This window comes from Mauremys reevesii, linkage group 5 (assembly GCF_016161935.1).
Source record: "Mauremys reevesii isolate NIE-2019 linkage group 5, ASM1616193v1, whole genome shotgun sequence".
In the NCBI taxonomy this organism is placed as follows: domain Eukaryota; kingdom Metazoa; phylum Chordata; order Testudines; family Geoemydidae; genus Mauremys; species Mauremys reevesii.
Genome location: NC_052627.1, coordinates 92,575,855 through 92,593,615, shown reverse-complemented (window position 1 = coordinate 92,593,615; position 17,761 = coordinate 92,575,855).

Below are 17,761 nucleotides of genomic sequence, written 5' to 3'. Positions count from 1 at the left end.
CACAAATAGTGGGCCAGAGTCACAGATGCTTCCTCAGGAACGGCTATATGTGGCAATCTGGCCTTTCCATTCCAAGGAGGATTTATCCTAAAAGTGGACAGGTAGTAGAAACACTTCTGCATTCTCTCAAGGTCTCCAGCTGGATAGAGCAACTTCTGCTTGCAACTAGTGCTTCACAGGAGAATCACTGGTGCTGAATAAACACATCTTCCTACACTGCTGCCTGGGCCACATCTTTTCCCCAGCCAGTACACCCCACCACTGATCTCCCTGGTGAAATTTCTGCCAACAGCCTCAGCCAATGCATTCTGTATTTTAAGGGATGTCTCCTGTTTAGTACCTGATGTCCCTCAAACGATATACAAGAAGAGCTACTAAGAAGCATTTGATCATATAGGATTATATTGTCCATTGTGATATAAATGTATGACCATAAATATGCATAAATATTGTGGGACTAAATTCCTTAAAAATAAGCTTTGTCCCATAATTTTCATATAATTGTTTTTTTATTTCACTGAAAGTTAATGGGTATTATGTGCCCAACTCCTTTAGCTGCTTTTGAAAATCTACCCCAGAAAGGTCAGAAACTTTGGGATACCATTTTCTTTAGGATCCTTGATGACTTTAGGTTCTTTGGTGGAGCCGGTTTGGTGAAGAATGCAGACCTCTCCATACAAACTAAGGTGAGGGAAACTAGATCTTATGCTCTCTTTAATGCAAATTATCGAAAAAAATACAATCAGTTGAAATCAAAGCTAGGCAGATGTACAGAATTTTGACTGAGTCAGGAAACTGGTTACAAAAATAATATTTTTCTAGTATCTGAATACACATAACTGTGTGAAAAGTGCAGCATAATTTACTGTTTAGTGGAAATGCCAGAAAAGTTTTTGAAATATCCCCAATTTGAACACTCTTATTATGAGTGGGGGAGGGATGGCTCAGTGGTTTGAGCATTGGCCTACTAAACCCAGGGTTGTGAATTCAATCCTTCAGAGGGCCACTTAGGGAGATGGGGCAAAATCTGTCAGGGGATTGGTCCTGCTTTAAATGGGGGTTGGACTAGATGACCTCTTGAGGTCCCTTCCAACACTGATATTCTATGAGGTCCTTAAATATTTTAAAATACAAAATTATTAGTACAATACAGATTATCAAATGTTTCCCCAAAACAAAGAAGCCAGTGGCATTCTCATACTGTTTTCAAACAAAAAATGAAATGAACAAACAATCAAATAATGTTACTTTAGCTCAGAATAGCTCTTTTTTGTTACTCTTTATATCTATGTGTTTAATTTTTAAAATTACTTTAAAACAGAAAACAAAGGGAAAATGCAAACATTGGTAAATCTAGAATGGAAAATTAAGTTGTTTTCGGTTCATCTGGAAAAGAAAATCAAAAGCAGTCCTGTGGATATAGAGCTAAAGGAAAACTCATCTCAGGGATTTAGAACAAGGTAATGGTTAGATTGAAGGGACATGATGTGCAAACTCATTAAATAATTAAGAAGCTGTTTTCAAAATCAGTGACATTTAAAGAGAGCAATAAAATCTTTCCTGTTACATTCTAGCTCCAAAACAAATGACTGATTTAAAGACTTTGCGGGGTCTCTTTCCAGCTGATAGGACAGCTGAGTGGGAGTAATTAAGAAGGATTCTTTTCAATGCATTAGTTTGGGGTGCAGACAAAAATGTCTGGTAGTTATTGGCTCAAAGGCAGATGGGTGAATAGTAGGAAAGTATAGGACAGTCAAAAGGATATTGGTACATGAGGAAGAGAGGAACGAGGTACCTCCACAAGGATTTTAGGCAGTTGGTGACAAATGAGTGTGTTGGAGGGAAGGATATTTGTCTGGAAAATTTCTACTTGAGTCTGTTGAAAACTTGAGGGCCTCAGAACTCTTGAAAATTTTCCTTAGCACTTTTTTATACTCTCTTTATCCTGCTACCTTTAATTTAGTGATTGATGCAAATAACTATGAATCAGCCAAGGCTTAATGATTTTGTTCTGTGATTGTACAGCAGCTAGCACAATCTGGCCTTGGTCCTTGACTAGGGCTCTGAGACACTACGGTAATAAAAATAAACAACAATAATAATAATAAATACAATCAAGTTCCATTTCTTCTCTCTCACTTCCCAATCTGCCAGGGACAGATTGATAAAGTATCAGCAAAGCACAGCTCAAAGGCAAATCTAGGAATTAGAGGTGCGATTCCCAAAATGTGACACACAAATAACTCAGAGGAAAACACTTTTTGATAATGAACTTAAAGTGAAAAACAGTAACCAACAACATTCCCTGTCAAATGAAAAATACTATTATTATTAGCTTGCTGATACAAATATACCCCCAGGATGGTGCTAACCTACAGTTATTAGTGTGATGACTGCTAATTAGCCCAGTTAAATGACTCTTTCAATGGGCAGAAGTTCATGTTGTTGAATCCTCTAGAACTGGTACTTGGCATTGTGATGTTGCATTCCATATGTTTTAGGAAAACATGCTTGTAAGTGTGAATATGATGTAACTGGAATATGCTTTATGCCAAAGGTCTCTTGTAAGGTATCATAAGAAAGGAGGAATATATTCAGTAGGTTATAACCTATTTGTATGTATCTGTAGCAGTGCCTTCTCCCAGCCCCTCCACGAACACAGTCAGAGACCAACTGAAGTGCAGCACCCGTGTCCTTTTATTGTTTGTGTCCGTTCCCACCACCTGTTATTTACAGAGACCAACACTCTGGGACACTACTAACTTCCCAGCCAGCAGGGATCTAGAGCCCACACTCCTCCCTTTCCTGTCTCCTCCTGCTTCCTGTCTCTGAGCCAGATTTATAGTGTGGTCTGGCTACCCAGGCCTGCAGGTGGATCCACTCTGGTAATTAGGGTGTGGCCCCTCAGCCAGCCCAACAAATACCCTTCTTCCTCTGGGGCCTGGCTTGTTTCTCCTAGCCAGCACCCCGTTACAGTATCATTCTTGTGTCTGAAGCTAGAAATATGAAGTATAACTCTGAGGACCTATTGTAATTATACAAACTGTGAGTCATTAATGGTGGTTTAGAATCTTGATGGCTCCCATTGACTAGGACAATTGGTTGTAAATGGTTTAGTTACTTGCAAGCCTTCCTGTGTACAGGAGATTTTGGTCTAGCATGCTGCCAGTCTGACACTTTCACAAACACCGACACATTTACTGAAACCAATATTTAAAAATTGGATGTCTTAAGTTAGGAACTTAAACCCATATTTTGGCACCTAAATAATGTGAATTAGATTCTTGTTAAAGATATCCAGAAAATGGAATACAATTCATGAAAATTAGCTTAATTTTGTTTTTGGTTTTAATCAAAATGTTGTTTTTTCTTGACATTTTCTGACCGGCTCTGATTTTCATGTTGGGGATATTTATCACACTGCTAAGTTCCACTGGAGAATTAAGCCACCTTGAGAAGAGGCCTATTATTCCTAAAGGAACCTGTTAAAAGAGCCTGACAATTTTCTGGAGCAATTGCACTACAAGTTTGCTCATTAGATAATATGAAATTACCAGTATTATAAGCAGAGCTGGTAGCACTGCTTTAGTTATGGTTGACCAACACTTTCCATTATCAGACCCTCTTTCAGTTGCTTATAAGTAGGTAAACTTTAATCATTTGTGCTGAAATTTTCCATGTCTGGTGTTTGATTCAGGCTGAATGACTATATAAAATATATAAAAAATTGAGCGGAAACAATTTAGCTGTTTTCAGAACCAGGTTAGGGGAAAATATATTTTTTGCCCATGTTAAAAAAAATCTTTTACTTCATTCATTGAGAAGCTCTATTGCCTCTGTGCTGTGAAGCAGGAACTTGGAATTTAGCAGGGAGGTTATTCTTGTGTGAAGGATGTATCTCTGGCTGTCCCTATGAAAAGTTGCCTACATTTGGCCAAGTTATAGACCTCTGAAAAATCTCAGTTTGTACATGTTCAGTAGAGACTTGATAGAGTTTGGCAGCTAAATTCTCTAAAGTCTCTTGAGCTGGCTGGAAATTGATCTGGAACTTTTTCTGTAGGAAAATGTTGATTCGTTGAAAGTGAAACATTCTCTGGGATTCTATATGGTATAAAAAATGTAACAGTATTTCACCATTCACCTCATTTCTACTTTTAAAATATTTAGAATATTGAACGCAAGAATTGACAAGCTATCTGAAGATGGTTGCTGATCCTGTTTTGTGCCTTTCTTTGGATTAAGAATGCTCTTTCCAACAAGAGCTCACTTACAACATCTGAACTCGGAAATGAACAGCAGTATTTGAACAATGTCAATTATTTCCTTTGCCATTTTAGGGGTTCAGAAGACCATTTCCAAGCAATCTGCTTGGAATGAATTTTAACTGTGCTTCACATCTACAGGTTTGACAAAACAGCGTGAAGTAAATGGACAATTTTCATATTTAAAAATGGTAGCTCATTATTTGGCCTTCCTTTTCTCCCCCCTATTAAATTTGGTGATAAGTATGATAACTGTCTCCTCCAAAACATTTCAAAATTGGATCTCCTATGTGTCCCAATGGCCAAATCTTATGTCCACTCCTTAATCATCTTCCACCACGGCTACTGCAGTCTCTCCTGTCAAGTTTTTGATGCTAGCCTTGCTTTCTTCCATGCTGTCTCCTGAACACCTTGTCCAAACCTGTTTGCTAGATCCCCTCTCCTGCCTCATTCAAATTCATTCCTAAGGACTCACTTAAATGATGTCTACAATAAGTGAGGGGGCAGTAAAAGGTACTCAAACAAATGGCACAAGCACCAAGAGGAGTGCAAATCTTACCATCCTGAGTGATTGTATGTTTTTACGTTCTTATTTCCTCTTTACTCAGCTCTCCTCTTCCCACATTTCTGTCTCTTTATGCACCTCACTTGTTGTGTTATATTAATTTAAGACTGCAAACTCTTCTGGGGTGGGAATTGCACTACACTTGTTTCTGTGACGTGCCTAATTTGACACACAAATACTGATGAAAAATGATAATGAGCTACCAAAAAAGTTGCAGAATTTTTGAATGGCAAATCATGTTGTCCTGAAACTTCTATTGACTTCCTCATGCACCAGTGCCAATAAAAAGAAATCTTACTATCTAAGATGTATGGGACAACTGGTAGGAAGCGATGATTCTATTGGTGATGAAAATGAAATGACACTGCTGTTGGATAAAGCAACCTGTCAGGAGGCCTCCCAGTATGTACTGTGGCAGAGTTCAGACATTGTCCCCGTGGGTCCTGCGATTCTGCTTTTGTGGATTGAGAGAGAATGAATGACTTTATGCCAAAGACATGACAAGTGTTCTCCCTACCTTTTTAAACTGCTCAAATTCCTTTGGCTTCTTACCGGTTAAAGTGCTATATGTAGGCATTTTCACTTTTTAGCTAGGCAAAATCTAAAATGAAGCCCCGTCTTTTTTTGTCGTGCCCAGCCTCTTCCTGAGTTTAAAAGCTTATAGTTCTATCTCACTTTCTGGTTTCTCAATAGGGACACACAGATCCTTCCTGACTCCCTAGGCTGGAGGGGAGGCTCTCTCCTCTCTAGACTGGTGTGAGACACAGAGCTTTGCCCTGTTTTTTCTTCCGAAGTACGTGTTTGGGTTAGCCGAGCTCTTATTTTACTCCTTCACTCTCTCCACATAGCACTGGGGGCCTCAGAGTCTCTCTTTCTTCAATTTTCTATATGAATTCAGCATTCTTCTGTTCTTCCTCATTCCCTGCTTGGCCTTGGCAGCTCATTCTTTCCCTTGCAATGAAGGTAAAACCAATATTTGGCAGCTTTACCACTGTTGAGTAATTTTTTCAGAGAACTGGGATTCCTTGCTCTGCTTGGGCAGTGCTGACCAGTAAGCGGACATTGTCAGGGCCTATGGAGAATGTGCTGATTCAGTACATCCTGTAAACACTGTTTGCTGGGAAGGCTTCTATGGAACCTCTGACAGACCTAAGGGTGCCCCTTCTTGACAGAAACCGTGTGGAAGGACACATGGCAACACCCTAGGTCTCCTTCAGGTATATAACCCTCCTTTATAAGGGCCTATGATGGCAAAGTGATTATATAAACTATAGAGTCACAGAGTGGCCAGAAGAGATCACCACATCATCTAGTCTGACCTCCTGTATATCACAGGCCACCAACACCACCCAGCACCTGCACACTAAACTCAACAACCGAAATTAGACCAAAGTATTATAGTCCAGGTGCATCAGTGCCCCCGCAATGTCAGGGAAATGATTAAGTGAGATATACCCAGATAATCCTGGCAAGTGACCCAGACCCATACACTGTGAAGAAAGGCAAAAACCCTCTAGGGTCACTGCCAATCTGACCTTCCTAACCCCACATGTGGTGATCAGTTATACTCTGAGTGAGCAACAGCCAGGCTGGCAAGCACCTGTGTGAGAGAATTCTAGGTGCCACTTCAGAGCCCTGGCCCTTCCCATCCTTTGGCATATCTCTAGCCATGGCCATCCCTGAGGCTTCAGAGGAAGGAGATTTTAAAAACAACAAAACCTATAATACACTGGGGGAAATACATTCTTGACCCCTGTAGGTAGCCAGCTGAAACTCTGAAGCAAGATCTTTTAGGAACTGCATTTTCCCCTATGAAATAGTCACTTTTTTGGGTTAATAAGTCACCAAATGATATAGATATCTGTGTATCATCAAATTTTGTTATGGTCAGTATCGTGGGAGTTATTATTACATTTGAATTAATAAAACAGTAAGGTTTCCAAATCAAATATGCAGAACAGCAAAATCTTCATCATGAAAGTACAAATTAAATACTACTGGAGACTCACTGCCAAGGGAGACCAAAGTATACGCCCACTAGGTGTAATATTCTTTATTTGCAGAGAAGTGTCCCTAAAAAAAAGTAAAGTAAATGAAATATCATTTCAGATGACCAATTTCTGATCTCTATATTTCTGTGAACTGTCATGGAGAATCCTACATATGAAATTGTCTATTAGAATCATCACAAGTTTGTTGTGATCCCCTCTATTTTTCAGAGAATCTATAGCCAGTTCTTTATGTTTACTCCTTCGTAAAAAGTGATCTTTACATTTCTAGGGACACATACTTTGAGAGCACGCCTTCAAAATTCCACCTCTAACAAAGAGCCGATTGTTTTAAAAACTATTTGCATGTGCACATTTGTCTCTTATAGACTTACAAATTGGCACTTGAACAACGTTTCATATTTTGTCCTGGATTGTGTGACAGCCTAGTAGGGTTCCAAGTATCCAGCCTTTTTACAGTTGCAAAGAAAGAGCAAATATAAGCTTTGTCTTATGAGTACCTTGGCAACAGGGGTTTCCTTAGCAGTAGCAGTTGTTTATGTAAGTTCTGAAGAGGGCACTTTAAAAATGTCATTGTTTCTTTACTGCCAGATTTCATATGTTACTATATATATTGGAATACAATGGAAACTCAGCATGAGGTTTTGTTGATGTGCTAAATTCCTGGTGTGAGTGTAAAAGACTATCTTTCAAGATTCTATGCCAATATAAATTGTATTCATTCACAATGTTTCCTAAAATGCACTGAAGCTGAATTTTTTTGATAGTTGGTCATTTGAATTCAGTGTAATGAGAATCAGTGAAATTAAAAAAGGAAAATAAAAGCCAGGCAGTTTAAAGGAAACAGCAATTTCCCACTACACAAAACATAAGAAAATTACTATATCAGAGGGGTAGCCATGTTAGTCTGGATCTGTAAAAGCAGCAAAGACTCCTGTGGCACAAAGACTGTGAATGGCTAGCCAACTACAGAACCAGTTTCTCCTCCCTTGGTTTTCACACCTCTACTGCTAGAACAGGGCCTCATCCTCCCTGATTGAACTAACCTCGTTATCTCTAGCTTGCTTCTTGCTTGCATATATATACCTGCCCCTGGAAATTTCAACTGCTTGCATCCCACGAAGTGGGTATTCACCCACGAAAGCTCATGCTGAAAAACGTCTGTTAGTCTATAAGGTGCCACAGGATTCTTTGCTACTTTTACAAGAAAATTACTGCATTTCTTTAAAATGTTCCATTCATTCAAAAAATAAGAAATGAAGAGCAATTGACAGTTTCCACATGCTGTAGCCCACTCAAAGAGCAGTGTGATCTTTTCCAGGAAGTTAAAAGTTTTGTAGGGTACTGGTAGAGATGTTAGTACAATTTTGTGACTGCACATATATATACCTAACAAAGAGACATTACATTAAATGTTGAAGACTATTAAAATTAGGAATATCAAGCAATTAAAAAAAGAATTGTGACTAATCATGTGATTAAAAAAATTAATCATGATTAATCGTGCTGTTAAACAATAATAGAATATCATGTATTTAAATATTTTTTATGTTTTTTACATTTTCAAATATATTTATTTCAATTACAGTATACAATGCTCACTTTATATTATTTTTATTACAAATATTTGCACTGTAAAAATAACATTCTTCAATTCACCTAATATAAGTACTGTAGTGCAATCTTTTTACATAAAAATTGAACTTACAAATGTAGAATTACATACAAAAAATAACTACATTCAAAAATAAAACAATATAAAACTTTAGAGCCTACGAGTCCATTCAGTCCTACTTCTTGTTCAGCCAATCACTCAGACAAACAAGTTTGTTTACATTTGCAGGAGATAATGCTGCACGCTTCTTGTTTACAATGTCGCTTGAAAGTGAAAACAGGCGTTCGCATGACACTGTTGTAGCCGGCACTAGAAGATGTTTATGTGCCAGTTGTGCTGAAGATTCCTTCATGCTTCAACCACTATTCCAGAGAACGTGTGTCCATGCTAAGAATGGGTTCTGCTCAATAACGATCCAAAGCAGTGCAGACTGACGCATGTTCATTTTCATCCTATGAGTCAGATGCCACCAGCAGAAGGTTGCTTTTCTTTGTTGGTAGTTCAGGTTCTGTAGCTTCTGCATCGGAGTGTTGCTCTTTTAAGACTTCTGAAAGCATGCTCCGCACCTCGTTCCTCTCAGATTTTGGAAGGCACTTCAGATTCTTAAACCTTGGGTCTAGTGCTGTAGCTATCTTTAGAAATCTCACATTGGTACCTTCTTTATGTTTTGTGAAATCTGCTGTGAAACTGTTCTTAAAATGAACATGTGCTGGGTCATCATCCGAGACTGCTATAATATGAAATATGTATCAGAATGCAGGTGAAACAGAACAGGAGACTGTAGCAGGGTGGACCCTGCTCCGGCCCTGAGGGCTTTGAAATGCTGCCTGACAGGGCTTGAGAGGGGTTAAAAGTGGCCTGACAGAGCTGGGCTGGGAAAGTGGTGGTGGCTGCTGGCCGCCCCCAAACTGAAACCCTGGGGGGACTAGAAGAAGGAAGGAAGCCAGAGCACAGAGCTCTCTCTCTCTCTAGAGAGAGGAGAGGGCTGGGGCTGGCTGGCTTTGATTGGAGAGTGCAGCAGAGGGGGGGCTGGGGACAGGCTGAGGAGCTAGGAGCCCAGAAGCCTGGAAAGCCCCAGGCCAGGCCCAGCAAAAGGGGGTGGGGGGGTGGGGGGGGGCAGGGGCAGTCAGGGGGGGCAGCAGCAAACAGGTCAAACTATTGCCTGTGAGATGAGGGCTGATATGCCCCAGTCTGCCAGGGTGTGGGGGGTGACTGTCAGTGGCCACCTACTGGGGCAAGTGGGGTGGGGGGGGGGGGAGGGGGGGGTGGGGGAGGGGAGAGGGGTAGGGGGGGGGGGTCGGGGGGGCGGGGGGGACGGGGGGCCTGGCCGGGGGGGGCCAGGCAGGGCCAGGGCGCTCCAGGGCAGAACTGGAACCCTGAGACGGACCCAGCAGCAGGGCGTAACAGACAGAGACATACAATTTCCCCCCTCCTCCTTCTCCTCTCTCCCTCCCAAGGAGTTCAGTCACTAATGTAATGAAAGCATGATTTTTTTAAACCAGCATCATCACCATGGAATGGCGACCAAAGCATGAAGGGGCATACGAATGTTCAGCCTGTCTGGCACATAAATACCTTGCAATGCTGGCTACAAAAATGTCATGTGAACACCTGTTCTCACTTTCAGGTGACACTGTAAATAAGAAGAGGGCAGCATTATTTCCCGTAAATGAAAACTTGTTTGTCTTAGCGACTGGCTAAACAAGAAGTAGGACTGAGTGGACTTGTAGGCTCTAAAGTTTTACATTGTTTTGTTTTTCAGTGCAGTTATTTAACAACAAAAAAATCTACATTTGTAAGTTTCATTTTCATGCTAAAGAAATTGCACTACTGTAAATGTATTAGGTGAATTCAAAAATACTATTTCTTTTGTTTATCATTTTTACAGTACAAATATTTGTGATCAAAAATAATAATTTAAAGTGTGCACTGTACACTTCATATTCTGTTGTAATTGAAATCAATATATTTGAAAATGTAGACAAACATCCAAAAATATGTATTAAATTTCAATTGGTGTTCTATTGTTTAACAGTGCAATTAAAACTGTAATTATCTAAATTAATTTTTTGTGTTAATTGCGTGAGCTAACTGTGATTGCTCAACAGCCCTAGTTAAAATACATACAAAAAATTTACACAATCCCATAGGATAATAACAAAAAAGGGTGGTGAACATGAGCACAGGAAGCAGAAATACTCTATTTTACATGGGAACCAATTAAGATCTAAAGGTTAGGTTATGCAACCCTTGATCAAACTGGTGAGAACTAACTCATGAGAGTATTCAGAGAAGTTAGAAGAATAACTAGTGTTTACTAAAAGGCCAGCAAATTCCTTAATGCTGGGAAGAGAAATTCAGTCTAATAGGGGCTCAGTTTGGCTATTACTTATTTACTCTGGCCAAAATTTTCAAATGTGAGTGCCTCAAGTTAGGTTGTTAAATCTATACATAAACACCTACCTACACGTGTCCAAGTTTTCAAACATGTTGAGTATCCATTTCTCCCATTGAAGTCAGTGGGATTCGTAGGTGCTTAGCACTTCTGAATATCAGACCTCTTATTGAGATGCCTGTCACCATTGGTCAGTGTGTTACGTGTCTCCCGCTGTGCCCACTCCACAGAGAATGTGAGTCTGTTACTGCCCCTACATACAGCATAATTTCTGCATGATTTATGCTATATAAAGTATTATATTGTCCCAGACTTTAAAATGCACAAGTACAATTTTGAGTTGAAATTCTAAATAAGTCAGTGAAATGTGCCTATGTGATTCTTCAAACAAAAGAAAAAAATATTAGATTTATAATGCAGTAAGTGGGCAGATGTCCCTGAGTAGGCTTAACTATTATTCAAGCGTTATGATAGCAGTTAGAAAATATATGCAATGTGATCTAACGTCTGGCTGAGTGTCGATGATGTGTTTATGATTGTAAATGAAATATGCTAAGTAGCATTAAAGAGAATCTTCCAAATTAAAGTGTAGAACATTACCTTAGTTCGGGCTACTCACCCATCCAGACCCCGCGGGATCGAAGTCCGCAGCTCCAAGGTCGACTCCACCACCGCCGTTCGCAGTGGTGGAGTTCCGGAGTCGACCGGAGCGCGTGGGGAGTTCGAACTATCGCGTCTTGATTAGACGCGATAGTTCGAACTCCGAGAAGTCGAACTCTCCGCGTCGACCTGCACAGTAAGTATAGACCTACCCTTATTCTAGTTTGGATTTATCTGGCTTTAACATCCAGCCATTAGTTCTTGTCAGGGTGGATTTGATTTCAATCAAATTGATTTAAACCATGATTTAAATCACTAGTCTCAATTTAATCATGGATTTCTACATAAAAGTGCATTCTTGTTGGTTGTTATAACCTTAATGCATATTCTTCACAACTCAGAGAGAGAGATGTAGGTTTCATTTTTAGAAGGTACACACTATCCATTTTTAAAGTGATTTATTTTGAAAACTTTCAGATTAGTTTTATAGCTATATCAGAAAATGAATGATTGTTTGGTTATTTCATTTACGAAAGGTAATTGAAGCAGATATTTCTGAAGTAATTGGGAGGTGAACTATCTCCCAATTCAACAGGTTAATCATTCATATTTGGAAGATTTTCTTGCCATGCTGTATTAGGAGGAAAACATCACAAGACAGACATTTAAATTGTTTTATTTAACTAAAACAACAACGTTATTTAATTCTGGATTTTTTTTCTTCAACAGCAAATATATAATATTTTAACAAAAGAAGCATATGAATTTTTGAATTTAGTTAAACATTCATTTTTTAAAAAATCAAGTCTGTTTTTGTTTAAATTGTTTTGAACTAAAATAGCTAAATGAAATATAAAAAAAAAACACCCCAAAATTAAATTGACTATGTCAGCCAGGTCAAGATGAGAAACTTAAAATATGGGCTTCTGCGGCTAACTAAGTCATCTTCACCTTCATTTTCCTGTATGTTCATAATCTGGAAAAGAAAAACAAGCTTTCCCGCTTTTTCAGGTCCCAAACAATTTCTCAATTTGGAATGAATTAATTCAAAGGAAGAAAATATTCTTTCTACACTAGCAGAAGAAACTACTGCTGTTAAAAGTGAGATTATCACTTCAACTGTCTCTGAATCCAAGTGCTTAAGTGACTTCCACCAGTTCACTGGTGTGACTTTCTTTAAAACATCATCAGCAAACATATATTTCTTGAATGGTTCACCCTTAGCTCTGAAATTATTATAGTTGGCATTATGGAGGGATGATTGCTGGATGTCAATGTCATATCCAACTTCTCTTCTTCAGCAGTTAAGGTTTGACCCTGGTATCGAGTATTGAGAATATTTGCAAGAAAATGAGCTGGAGATAGTGCTTGTCCCATTCATTTTTTTTAATGCTTGTAATTTAACTCTGTCATTGCATATTTCTCTTTTTAAGGTCTCACTCAGTTCCTTCCAAATTTCAACAGCATCAGCAATAAAACAGCTATTTCCCGGCATTTTGTTCAAGGCTACAGAAATAGGCTTCAGGGTACTCAGCATGTGTTCAACATTTCTCTTAAGCCATCTATTTTTTCACAATTTTGTTCACAAACTCTCATCAGATTAGGCCAGTTCTTGATATAGTGCTCAAAACAGTCCACTACTGAGTTCTATCACACGTCTTGTGGCAGGGTTAGTTTGGTTCCTTCCACTTTTTTCAGAGCAGCTGCTGCAAAGTGGTTGTTTTGGAGGTATTTTGCAATTTCAATAACATTAGCTTTTATGGAACACTGAAGTCTTTGGCTAGGAGAACAGGAGTACCTGTGGCACCTTAGAGACTAACAAAAGTATTTGAGCATAAGCTTTCGTGGGCTACAGCCCACTTCATCGGATGCATAGAATAGAACATATAGTAAGAAGATATATACATACAGAGAACATGAAAAAGTGGAAGTAGCCATACCAACTGTAAGAGGCTAATTAATTAAAACGAGCTATTATCAGCAGGAGAAAAAAAACTTTTGTAGTGATAGAACCATCTTGATTATCACTACAAAAATTTTTTTTCTCCTGAATCATCCACTAAAAATGGATTCCTGTTTTTTTCTGCAAAGGCTATCAGTGCTAAACCACCTTTGAAAAAATATATTTAATTTACAAATAGGTAGAGCATCCAGAAAGAAAGCAGCTTTTACTTTTTCTGTCTTCATGAGATAGTGGTCTGTATTGCTGCCTTCTATATGCTCAACACTTCATCCTCCATGTGTGTTCAATCATATTTCAGGGTCTGATCTTGCAAACACTTATTACCCAATGTGTATTGTTTAGTAACATGATCAGTCCCGTTTAACTTATTTATTCATGTTTTTTCCCCCTTCTTCGTTCTGACAACTCATTTGTCATATTTTAGAATTTCCTTATGGTTTGATTCACAAGTGATCTTTCTTATGCATAAAATGACCTGCACCTGGTTTTCTATAACCTGTTCTCTTTACTGTTCATTCAAACAATGCAAATTGGCAAATTACAGTTTGCTGTGCATTGGAAGGAACATGGACCGTGTAGCTCTTATATAGATTCTGAAAAAAAGGATTTCTTCTGATCAGAAAAATTAGAAATGAAAGATTCATTGATCCCAAGGCCCGAAGAAAATATTGTGAATAGGTAGTCAGAACTCCTGTATAACAGGCCATAGGACTTCCCCAAAATAATTCCTAGAGCATATCTTTTAGAAAAGAGCATCCAAAAATTGTCAGTGATGGAGAATCCACCATGACCCTTGGTAAATTGTTCCAAAGGTTAGCTATCCTCACCGTTAATCTTCACACCTTATTTCCAGTCTGAATTTGTCTAGCTTCAACTTCCAGGATTTGGATCATGTTATACCCTTCTCTCCTAGACTGAAGAACCCATTATTAAATATTTGTTTCCCATAACATCACATTAAATTATGATCTAGATGTAATCTATTGCTATTAAAAACATTTATCGACTTTTAGTTTCCTCCCAAATCCCTGCCAGCTCACTGATTTGCATATCTGCAGTATCACATATAGAAATAGCATAGTATTTCCAGAAATTATGACATGGATGGTGACAGTGAATTTAGATTTGTAATGTTGTGTTATTTCTGGAAAGATCTGGCTCATAAAGTAACCGGAGAGTAAATCTGATAATTATAGCTAGACACCTGTGGTACCATTTCAAAGCACTATGGTGGAATTTTGTCACATGATTTCTATGAATGCCAATAGTAAATGTTGATTAATTCCCCAAAACTTCGCTGAATATACACTGTATATTTAAATTTGTAACAATCTTTGCAAGATATTTGCAGCATCTCTAATTCAAGAATTTTTATTTGTACCACTTAGCTACACTGTGATGCCAATGAATATTTTAAAAAGTATTATGTACACTTTTCACTATCAGATTTATGGGCCTTATATAGAATTTTCCAATGAATATATAAGCATGGCTATGAATTAATGTTATCATCCTCACTACTAAGTTCTTGATTTAGCTGAGGCTGATATTGCTGAACATTTACACATTCCTTTGCTTAATCCATTTATATATTTTAATATAGATTTCTTTAAATTGCTGATAACATTCATTACAGGTCTCTGATTATTCATGTCTCCTAAGCAAGTATTCATTTAGGTTCAGAATATCAGTGTCAGCATAACTAAGTTTTTCACATACTCAAGTATGTTTTTGGTATCTCAGTTTATGCAGATTACCCTGCTTTTTTTTTCCATAGATTCATCTACTCTTGAAGGCTAGAGTTACGTCAGTTTCTTCAATGTTAGTTTTGGAAGGTCTCTGAGATTAACATTAGGAAATAAAATGGTGTGATAAAAACCAGTGCTTAGATGGGCAGACTGAACTAAGTAGCTGATGCTATTAAGACTGACAGGAACTAGGATTCTAAAAGTAGCTCTCTAATATGATTTCCCTTGTACGTAATGATCTCACTGAAGTCTTTCATTGCAATGATATGTAGAGCCAACACTACTTCAGCAGTTCCTGGAAAACTTGGAAGGGCATCATACCTTCCTAAATTTAATACTGTAATCATAACTCAGGGTCTCATTTTTGGTTTGGAACTTAAGGAGTAAAGATTACAACCTTTGTGGGCTGGCAGTTATTTCCCTTGGGCAAAGTTCACTATTCCTCTAACTGTGATTAATCCTTATTTATTAAAGGTTGTACACATAACTTTATAAATGTAGGGCTCTATTCTCCTCTGCATCCGATTTCTGCTCCTTGATTTTATGCAAGCCTGTCACCAGAATGAGTTAGCATATTTTAACATCTGCTTTATATTACTCCAGTGGAGTAATACCCTAAGGTACTTAAAAACTAGCAGAAGTAATCTCAGAACCATTTGTGATTATCTTTGAGAACTCCTGAAGCGCAGGTGAGGTCCCCGCATACTGGAGAAGGGCAAATAGAGTATCTATCTTTAAGAAGGGAAGAGAGAGGACCTGGGGAATTATAGTCAGCCTAACTTGGATGCTTGGAAAGATATTGGAACAAATTATTAAACACTCAATTTGTGAGCAACGAGTGGATAATGGGGTTATAAGGAATAGCCATCATGGGTTTGTCATGAACAAAGCATGCCAGACCAACCAAATTTACTACTTTGACATGGTTACTGGCCTAATGGATGGGCGGAACCAGTAGACCTGATATATCTTGATTTTAGCAAGGCTTTTGGTACAGATCCACATGACATTCTCATAAGCAAACTAGGCAAATGTTGTACAGATGAAACTACTATCAGGTGGGTGCACAACTGATTGAAATACTGTACTCAAACTCTGGTGAGGCCTCAGCTGCAGTGCTGTGTTCAGTTCTGAGCACCACGCTTCAAGAAATATGTGGATAAATTGGAGAGAGTCCAGAGGACAGCAACAAAAATAAGATAGATAGATAGATAGATAGATAGATATAACAACAACCCTGATCTATGATTTTAAAAGATTTTTAAAAAGTGGGAATAGTCTTGAGAAAAGAAGACTGAGTGGGCCACCTGATAAGTCTTCAAATATCTTAATGGCTGTTATAAATGGTGATCAATTGTTCTGTATGTCCACTGAAGGCAGGGAGAAGAAGTAATTGTCTTAATCTGCAGCAAGGGCAACTTAGGTTAGATATTAGGGAAAATTTTCTAATTATAAAGAGAGTAAAGCACTGGAATAGGTTACCCTGTGGAATCTCTTCCCTGGAAGCTTTTTAAGAACAGGTTAGACAAACATCTGTCAGGGATGGTCTAGTTTATATAGTCAGTGCTGGGGCTGAAATAAGGGGCCTCCTGAGGTCCCGTTGAGCCCTGTATTTCTATGATTACCATAGTGGAGTAGAGCTCCACCATGCTCCTGCTTACTCCTTCCCTCCTCCACTCCCATTCTTCCAGGTGCTGGTAGAGCAACTGCCACAGGAGCCAACTCCCCCAAATTTATGCCAGCAAAGAATCTCTCTCTGCCAGTTTTCAGTCAGAATCTAGTTTCTTTGCTGCATCTGAGTAGCTAGGCTCAAATCTGACTCCTGTTAGAGCATAATGCAACACGCATACTACTGAAACTTTCCTACTTTAACAAAGAAGAAACAAAATTATGAAAGGAACAACAAGACAAGCAGGACTTCCTAGAATCTGGGAAGGATGAAGTGCAGAATCCTCCATGAAGTCCCATATGGACATCAGCATGTAAATATAATGTATCTGTTCAGCACTTTACAGTGATGGATACAAAGGAAAGTTAAGATACAGTTGTGACGCTGTCTGGAGTGGTTCATGCCTGTGATTGCCTACCTTAGGGAAGACTGTCAAAACAGGGCAGACACTGCAGACTGATGGTATTTTCTGTAATTAGATTTCACCAACCCAGTAACAAATGTGCATTCCTGGATCACTGTAACAATCTTACCATGGAGTCACAGGCAATCCACTTGATTCTCCAGTCTATTGTGCCACCCAGGCAAGCTGGACTTTGTGATAATGGTCACTTACACCAAACATCACAAAATATTCAGGTTGCTCCCAGTCCCAAGAGACCAGTAACTTACCCCAGATCAATTTGTACCTTAGATCTCACACCAAAGACAACACTGGTAGTCAATCCTATAGGAAACTAAGTAAGAGTTTATTAACTAGGACAAAGAAATGGGAGTAATTTATAGGTTAAATCAAGCAAAATATATGCACAAATGAGTTCAGTCTATGGTTCCAAAAGGTGACAGAGATGCAATAATCTGTCAGCATTCAATGTAATTTCCTGGCTAACCCAGATTGACCCTGGGGATCTCTGCTTTTATTTTCTTAGTTCCAG